The sequence below is a fragment of the Oratosquilla oratoria genome, chromosome 38 (genome assembly GCF_046742065.1).
Source record: "Oratosquilla oratoria isolate Oo_2021 chromosome 38, ASM4674206v1, whole genome shotgun sequence".
NCBI classification, from domain to species: domain Eukaryota; kingdom Metazoa; phylum Arthropoda; class Malacostraca; order Stomatopoda; family Squillidae; genus Oratosquilla; species Oratosquilla oratoria.
The window spans coordinates 35,837,447-35,847,446 of NC_134814.1; positions in this window are offsets into that span (position 1 = coordinate 35,837,447).

Below are 10,000 nucleotides of genomic sequence, written 5' to 3' on the forward strand. Positions count from 1 at the left end.
TTAAATTAATGAGATTAAGAGAACGTGAGAAAGAACGAGAAGAAAGAGAGAGAACGTGAAAACAGAGAAATGGAACTTTAGTTAGAATACCAGTGTAAGTTAACATTGGCTGATATAGATAGGAATAACAAATCTGCCCACCTATTAAATAACCAAGCTGCCTCTATTCCCAATTTTAATGAGTCAGACCCAGAATACTTCTTTATGTAATTTGAACGTCTAGCTAAGCACTTAAACTGGCCCGAAGAAGAATGGGTGTGGATTGTACAAAGCAAATTGGTAGGAACAGCCGCCAAAGTCTTCAACAGTCTTGAAGATTACTCATCCTATGAATTAGTCAAATCTAATATCCTCAATGCCTATCAAGTTACCCCTGAGTCTTACCGTCAAAAGTTCCGAAATCTGACCAAATAAACTAACTCGACATTTGTCGAATTTGCCTCTGAAAACCTCAGAATCTTTAAGCAATGACTTTCTGCCACCAAAGTAAAGGCTTATGATCAACTCGTTAACTTGATGTGGTCCTCGAGGAATTTAAACGCAGAATTCCATTCCAAATAATGTTTTATTTAAATAGGAAAGATGTACTTGATTTAGCTGAAGCAGCATTACTGGCCGATCAATACGCGGTACTTAACAGGTTGAACATACAGCGGGGAGGTAATTTTGTAAAGCCACCAGTAGGCTCCCTTGCCACTCCCGATGATAAGCAGGCAGGAAAGGCCTCTATCCCTGCCCCCCTCTACTCTTCCTGTAGTTACTGTAAGAAACCTGGCCATCACATCACTCGATGCCAAGAGCCAGATTGTAGATTGCCAAAGTACGCAAGTGGATCAAAAGCACCTACTTAGTATACTGGACCTAAATCTTACGGTCCTCATAAACCAGTGACCCATGTAGTAAAAGATACCTTTCCCCCTGTGAAGATGCCCTTAAAGACTACAAGTCCCATGGGGAAATTTCTACCGATGAAAAAAGCCCCCTTTTTCCTATTACAATTTTACGAGACACTGGAGAAGCTCAGTCCATAGTGAGCATGCAGGCTTTGCCTGAGATAAGTAAGAGAATGACAGGAAGGAAAGTAACTGTAAGTGATTTATCCTCTACCCAAACCATTGAACTAGCACGAGTCTTTTTGAAATGTCGGTTGTTCCAGAAAGAAGTAGAAGCTGGTGTCTAGAAAGACTCTATGCCTGTCCCCGGGGTTGATCTCATTCTAGAAAATGATCTAGCTGGTTTTATGTTTGTTCCTCCTCCAGATATTAGTAAGTTCCCTAGTAACAAGACCCCTACTGTTGTGGAAGATCACCTTCACCCTAACATTTTTCCTCTGTGCGCTGTCATCAGATCTCAAACTCCCCTCTCTGATAGTAATGTATCCTATAAGTTTGATCTCCCCAACCAAATGATTTCCTGGGAGCTTAATCAAAGCTCAACACGATGACCCTACCTTAAAGAATTTCCATAGACTAGCGGTCGATTCCAGGTAAGAGGTCGACCATTTTTCAGGTTACTATTACCAAGATGGTATCTTGATGAGATGTAGTAAACCTTCCAACTGCTCTGACCAAGATTCTTGGGCAGAGGTCCACCAGATAGTTATTCCTTTTTCCATCAGAAATCAAGTTATTGAAATAGCCCAAAATGGGGCTGGAGGACATATGGGAATCAGTAAAACTTATAAGAAAATTCAAAATAATTTCTTCTGGCCTACTTTGAAAAAGTCAATCACAGAGTATGCGAGGTCTTGCCATATTTGCCAAATGGTGGGCAAGCCGAACCAGAAAATTCCCCAGGCTCCCTTAAACACCATTCCAGTTCCAGATGAGCCCTTTGATAAAATTATTATAGATTGTGTTGGACCCCTGCCTAAGACCAAAAAGGAAAATCAATTCATTCTTACTGCCATGTGGCCGGTAACGAGATATCCTGAAGCTTTTCCTCTTAAGAAAATTAATGCCAAAGTTATAGCTGACACCTTATTGATTTTTTTTTACTCAAGTAGGATTGCCAAAAGAAATAAAATCCGATCGAGGAACTAACTTCACGAGCGACCTCTTTGCCAGTATCCTAAAGGAGCTAGGTATTTCCCAAATCCTGTCCTCTGCTTATCATCCGGAATCACAAGGGGCATTAGAACGTTTTCATCAAAATCTCATGTGAATGCTAAAAAAATATTGCAATAAATCTTCTTCTGATTAGGATGAGGGGTTACCATTAATGCTGTTCGCTGTCAGAGAGACGGTTCAACAGTCATTGGGATACTCTCCCTTTGAACTGCTCTATGGGCGCCAAATAAAAGGGCCCCTCAAGGATCTGAAAGAACAGTGGTACCAGGACACACTTCAATATCCTAACCAGACAGTAAATCAATTCTTGGATAAATTAAAAAGTCAACTGCACAAATTAAGGAGCATTTCCTTTTGAAATCTAAAAACCTCTCAACAAAAAATGAAGGCTCATTTTGACAAAAAGTTACAGTTAGGAAATTCAATCCAGGTGATGGGGTACATCTTCTCTTACCAGTCCCAGGGACCCTCTTTCTCTCAAATTCCAGGGCCCTTGTGTATTTTCTGATCGGTTGGATAAGCAAAATTAAGTAGTGCTCATTCCTGACCGTCGTAAAGGTTCTAGACTCATACATATCAACCTAATGAAAGAGTACGTCCGTAGAAAGCCTACTGATGCGCTAGAGAGACCAGTATCATGCCTTGTGAAATCCCCCCTTACCGATAAACCTAACATACGAGAAGTCGATACGACTGCTATCAAGTCCAACTCTGCCCTCCTTGCAGACCCTATTCAGTGCCTTGGGCACCTAGATGAAACGAAACGGGAAAGCATAACTTGGTTATTCGAGAAACACCCCTCCGTCTTCTCGGATAAACCAGGACTGTGTACCAACATTACTCACGAAATAGAGTTGGTTCCTAATAGACTTCCTATCCGCCAGACCCCTTACCGCCTCAACCCCCACAAGGCAGAGAAGATGCAGAAAGAAGTGGCCTACCTGTTGGAGAACAAACTAGCTGAACTTAGCTGCTCCCCCTGAACATCGCTGGCGCTCCTAGTCCCGAGGAAAGGTGATGACGAGTGGAGGCTCTGTGTCGACTACCGGAAGCTAAAGGCGATGACAGTCAAGGACTGCTACCCGTTACCCCGCATCGACGCCCTCGTGGATCAAATGAGAAGAGCTCCTTCCATCTCGAAGGTGGACCTGATTAGAGGTTACCACCAAATCAAATTAACCCCCAGAGCCCAAACCTTATCCTCCTTTATCACCCCTTTCGGCCTCTTTAATTTCCTTGTCCTACCTTTCGGGCTTTGCAATGCCCCTGCCACCTTCCAACATGCTGTTAATCATACTATAGCCGGCCTCCCTGATACTTACGCTTACCTTGATGACCTTATCATCCTAGCAGATTCCTGGGGAGAACACCTCCGTAAGTTGGACGCCCTTCTTGAGCGACTCGCCACCACTGGGTTCGTCGTCAATCTCTCCAAGTCCATCTTTGGCAGCGCAACGATATCATACCAAGGGCATGAGGTGGGAAACGGGCAGTACCGATCAAGGCAAGCGAACGTAGAGGCCATCCTGAACTTCCCAGTACCATCCACCCGGAAGTCTCTCCAACGGTTCTTGGGAATGGCGAGGTTCTATCGCCGCTTCTGCCGCAACTGCTCCTCCATCACGGCTCCTCTCACTGCCCTCACCAGTCTCAAGGAGAAATTCGTCTGGTCTCCAGCCTGTCAACGCTCTTTCGAGACCCTTCGGCAGTTCCTGAGCAGCAAACCGGTGTTGCAGACCCCCGACTACTCCCAACTCTTCGTTCTCCACGTAGACGCATCGGGAGAAGGAATAGGAGGGGTCTTGCTGCAGGCAGACGACGACACAAGGGCCTTGCATCCCGTGTGTTACTACTCTGCCAAACTGCTCCCCTACCAGCGATCTTATTCTACGGTGGAGAATGAAGCCTTATCCCTAGTATCTACTTTCAAACATTTCGAGTGTTATTTGACGTATCCTGGTCATGTAACACTCGTCTACTCCGACCACAACCCTCTTACCTTCATCGAGAGGGGCCGTCTCTCCAATCAACGAATCCTCCGGTGGGCCCTTGTCCTCCAAGCCTTCAATTTCCGCATGGTTAAACCAGAGGAGAAGACAACATAATTGCTGACACCCTGTCTAGGGGAGCGACCAGCCTCCTAGACGATTCACGGTGACTATGGACTCTCTAGTCTAGCTGCTCCCCCTTACGCTGGACTTCCAGCTGGGGGTGTTATAGCCAACCGTGAATCGAACCATTTTCAAATCGGCCGCCTACTACTAACGGCTTCGAATATGACTCGTGACTATCATACGTACGCACAACGATGGGATTTGAACCTTGCCATGAAACACTTGGCCACGCCTTCCTTAGGTATATAAAGAGAGACCGGCTGTCCGCCCTCACTCTCACGGACTATGACCCTTACCTTGTGGACTTCAACTCCCAGGTCTCGCCCCTTCGTCGCTGCAATATCGGTACACCGCAGTTTTGATAGCAAGTAGCATTAACCAGTCTTGGACTTGTATATCATTTATTTTGTATGTGTTTATTTATGTCTTGAACTTTTGTTATGTCTCTTGTATGTGTTTATGTTAAATGTCCCATTCTACTTTGAGTGTATGTTCGTAAATGTTAAACAGTAAAGCTTTATTTTCCTTTTTTGTAAATATAATTTGTTTAAGTTTCGTGCAGACTTCTATCTTACCTCTAATATAATCTTTACAACCAGTCTGAAATACAGCTGTTCCTCGGAAGTTACCTTTATCTTCCTAAATTATCTATACGTTCCACTTTATTGTTTTGGGCTTGCACCCAAACTGGAACTCGACTTACCCCTAGACATGAACTTAGTTCCATACTTCACATTAACTCAGGCCAGACCAAGCAAATGCCCATGACAATATATATATATATATATATATATATATATATATCATATATATATATATATGTGTGTGTGTGTGTGTATGTATATATATACATATACACACACATATGTATATGTATATGCAGACAAACCACTGGGAAAATGAAAGAGATGAGACCGAGCGCTTTCGTCTATTCAGACATTTTCAAGGTATAGATACATAAAAGAGACAAGTATATATACTCAGAAGGTTAAGGTGGATCTCTCCCAGTGCCATATTGGCTCAAGTGTCCAGACATTTGGTTTACAATTTTTGTTATGATAAATTCATCCAATTTGTATAATCCTTGACTTAAATTTAAATGATTAACAAACGTATTCTTGATCAGACTGGATTCTATGATGTTTCTATTCAAATAAGAATTACTTTTGACAATTACTTTAGCTTCATTCCAATTGATACAATGGTTAAAATCTCTAAGATGGACAAATAACGCGTTGGACGTTTGACCACTTCTAACGCTATATTTGTGTTGCTTTATTCTAACATTTAATTCCTTTCCAGTCTGACCAATATAGCATTTGTTGCAATCTTTACATGGAATTTTATATACACAGCCTTCCTTATTTTCAGGGGAATTTTTAATCAAAAGACTTTTGACTGTGTTGGAGTTCCTAAAAATGGTTTGGATGTTGAAATTCTTAAGAATATGCGGCAATTTAATGAAGTTGTCATGATACGGAAGAACGAGAAGATTTTTAGAATTAAATTTTTCTTTAGTTTTGTCATCAAAATAAGACTTTCTAGCCATTTTTTGAGAAATTTCAATTAGATGATTTGGATACTTTAATTTTAAAGCTATGTCATTTATTCTTGAGAATTCATCATCCAAAAACTCCGGACTACAAATCCGATAAGCACGAAGGTACATTGAAGATAACACAGATGCTTTGGTCCTGTAATGATGAGAAGAGTAAAAATGAACATATGAAAGAACATTGGTGGGTTTCCTATAAATATCAAATTTGAAAGACCTTTCGTTTCTGTGTATCAATACATCAAGGAAAGGTAATTGATTATTTTGTTCTATTTCCATGGTAAAATTGATTGAAGGGACTAAGGCGTTAAGTTGTGACAAGAAAGTTGACGGGTCAACATTAACAGGCCAAATGCACAAAATATCATCAATGTACCTAAACCAAGTAACATTTTGGGGGAGAATATTGGGTAACAACTTTGTTTCAAAAAATTCCATATAAAGATTGCTAAGAATTGGAGAAATCGGATTACCCATTGCCATACCGAAATTCTGTAAATAATAGTTACCGTTAAACACAAAATGAGATTCCAAAACACACAATTTAATTAAATCAATAATGGTGGCAGTAGGCAGTGGTAAATCAAATTTCTCCAATTCTTCTTCAAGATACACTAATAAATAAAAAACCGGAACACGGGTGAATAACGAAGTGATATCATAACTAATAAGAGAAAAATCATAGTTAATATTAAGGTTATTAAGTTTGTTAACTAACTCTACATTGTTGTGTATGTGGCTGTGGGAAATTGTCCCTACTAGAGGGCTCAAAACGGACACAAGCCACTTGGACAAATTGTACCCAGCAGATCCTCGGGAACATGTAATGGGTCTCACAGGGTTGTTCGGTTTGTGAGTTTTAATCAACCCATACATGTATGGAAGTGATGGTGATTTCGAGGAGAGCTGCTTGATCAAAATGTCATGTCCTTTTAAAATGCTTTTTAACTTAGTGTTGAAATTCTTATTGACAACATCTAAAGGATTTTTCTTTAATTTAGTGTACGTATTTTTGTCATCTAAGAGGTCATCCATTTTGTCAATATAATCCTTTTTGTTCATAATGACAACACTATTACTTTTATCAGCTTTAGTCACATGTAATTCATCATCCTTTTTCAATTTGTCGTAAGCCATGAGAAAACGTTTGGGGCATGTAGGTTGGTTGGTTGATGACATGGAACTATAAACCAAACCTTTACTAATGTTAATGTCTTCAATGGGCACATTTCCAAACTTCTCAAGATTACAAAAACCTTGCGCAACGCTCACACTGTCCACCTGTTTGGAAACGGCAAAACTGAGACCATACCCCAGGGCACATTTGGCATCGTCACTTAATTGTTTATTTGATAAATTTATCACAAAATTAGTGTTGGCATTTTTGGTCCACTCACTTTCCTTGATTAAATTATCAAGTTTCTTATCTAATTTGGTTGTCAGAGTGTGGCACACTAACCTCATTTTGCCATAGCAATAATCTAACAAACTCACTTTCCATTCCAAAGGGATCGCCCGGTCAAACTCACGTCTTTTCTTCCCATACACTTTGAATAACTCGTGCACTTCAATTTTTGTAATATCTGTGTTATCTTCAATGTACCTTCGTGCTTATCGGATTTGTAGTCCGGAGTTTTTGGATGATGAATTCTCAAGAATAAATGACATAGCTTTAAAATTAAAGTATTCAAATCATCTAATTGAAATTTCTCAAAAAATGGCTAGAAAGTCTTATTTTGATGACAAAACTAAAGAAAAATTTAATTCTAAAAATCTTCTTGTTCTTCCGTATCATGACAACTTCATTAAATTGCCGCATATTCTTAAGAATTTCAACATCCAAACCATTTTTAGGAACTCCAACACAGTCAAAAGTCTTTTGATTAAAAATTCCCCTGAAAATAAGGAAGGCTGTGTATATAAAATTCCATGTAAAGATTGCAACAAATGCTATATTGGTCAGACTGGAAAGGAATTAAATGTTAGAATAAAGCAACACAAATATAGCGTTAGAAGTGGTCAAACGTCCAACGCGTTATTTGTCCATCTTAGGGATTTTAACCATTGTATCAATTGGAATGAAGCTAAAGTAATTGTCAAAAGTAATTCTTATTTGAATAGAAACATCATAGAATCCAGTCTGATCAAGAATACGTTTGTTAATCATTTAAATTTAAGTCAAGGATTATACAAATTGGATGAATTTATCATAACAAAAATTGTAAACCAAATGTCTGGACACTTGAGCCAATATGGCACTGGGAGAGATCCACCTTAACCTTCTGAGTATATATACTTGTCTCTTTTATGTATCTATACCTTGAAAATGTCTGAATAGACGAAAGCGCTCGGTCTCATCTCTTTCATTTTCCCAGTGGTTTGTCTGCATACTAGTATCACGCGTTCAAGTGATTTCTTCTGCATATATGTATATATATATATATTTATATATATATACATAGATACACACACACACACACACACACGCACACACACACACACACACACACACACACACACACATATATATATATATATATATACATTTGTATATATAAATGAATATAAATATATATATATATATATATATATATATATATATATATATATATATATATATATATATATACATATATGTATATACATATCACGTTCCTACGGTACTCCTACGGTACATCCCTATCATTTACCTGGTATGAAATCTTTACAATGTACCATAGTCGTAGAAAAAATTGTTTTGTGATCGTTATTCAAAAGCAGAGGTGGGAGGAAATGCTGGAATTATCAGCAAACAATATTTATCACTACCTTTACTTTAACTCTATATAAGAGATCATAAATTGTCTACATGTAATCAAAATATTATGAGACAAACCGTTCAGCAATACAGTGAATACCTTTCCTTACTGGAGTGCCGTATCGACTTGGACGTTGGCCACCATGGAGCTCCACTAATTTCATTACATGGCTTTTCCTTTTTTCTTCTCATACATTTGTTCTTAACCCATCTACATATTTTCTGCGTGGTTTTCCTCTTGCTCTCTTTTCTTCTATTTTTCCCGTTAGGCACGTATTTTCTAATTGTTTTCTCATGACGAGCTCTACAAAATGTAGCTGTCTTTTCCTGTTAGTCACTATTATTTCCATCTGTGTTCCTATTTGCTGTAGTATTTCTTTGTTTTAAATTCTGTCCATGAAATTTTCAGCATCCTTCTCGAAATCCACATTTCTACTGCTTGTATCCTGCCCTGCATTTGTTTATTAATTTTCCAAGTTTCACATCTATATAATAATACTGACAAAGTGTAGCATTTTACAAATATTTCTCTTGTTCTCATGTTAATATTATCATTAGTTACTAAGTGTTTAATTTTGTTGAAATTATTTTTCGTTATGGCTATCCTTCTCTTTATATCGTCGTCGCTTTTCCCATCCAAAGTTAAAATGTCCTAGGTAATTGAATTGGTCCACCTGCGTCAATATTCTTCCTTCTACTTGAATTCTTACCCTTGGACATTCTTTTTTTTTTTTTCGTCATTACCATCACTTCTGTTTTCTTTTTATTCACTTTTAGACCTTTGCTTCTACTTGCTTATATTAGTGCTGCAACTAATTCTTATAGCTGAGCTTCCGATTCTGCGAGTAACACAGTATCGTTTGCGTATCTAATATTATTGAGATTTCCTCCTCTATTGTTACTCATTTGAGATGGTAAATATCTCCCATGATTATCTCAATGTAAAATACACAGATATTATATTTCTACGACTTGTTATCTTCCTTTGTTTCTTCTTGTTTCATATTTGGACGTCACGATCGGTACTGTGTTGATTAAGCATGAGAACCCGAAAATTCTAATCTGCCAGGGACGACAAAAAAAAATCAGGATATATATTGTACATATATGTGTTTGTTTGTGTGTGTGTGTGTGTGTGTGTGTGTGTGTGTGTGTGTGTGTGTGTGTGTGTGTGTGTGTGTGTGTGTGTGTGTGTGTGTGTGTGTGTGTGTGTGTGTGTGTGTGTGTATGTGTGTGTGTGTGTGTGTGTGTGTGTGTGTGTGTGTGTGTGTGTGTGTGTGTGTGTGTGTGTGTGTGTGTGTGTGTGTGTGTGTGTGTGTGTATGTGTGTGTGTGTGCGTGTTTGTGTGTGCGTGTGTTCTTGAAGGTTCATGTTTGTTTGTGTTTTAAGTCCAAATACTATGTCCGACAGGGACTAGAAATGGGTATGAGGGTGCTGCAATATGGATTTCGTTTTTAATCATCTC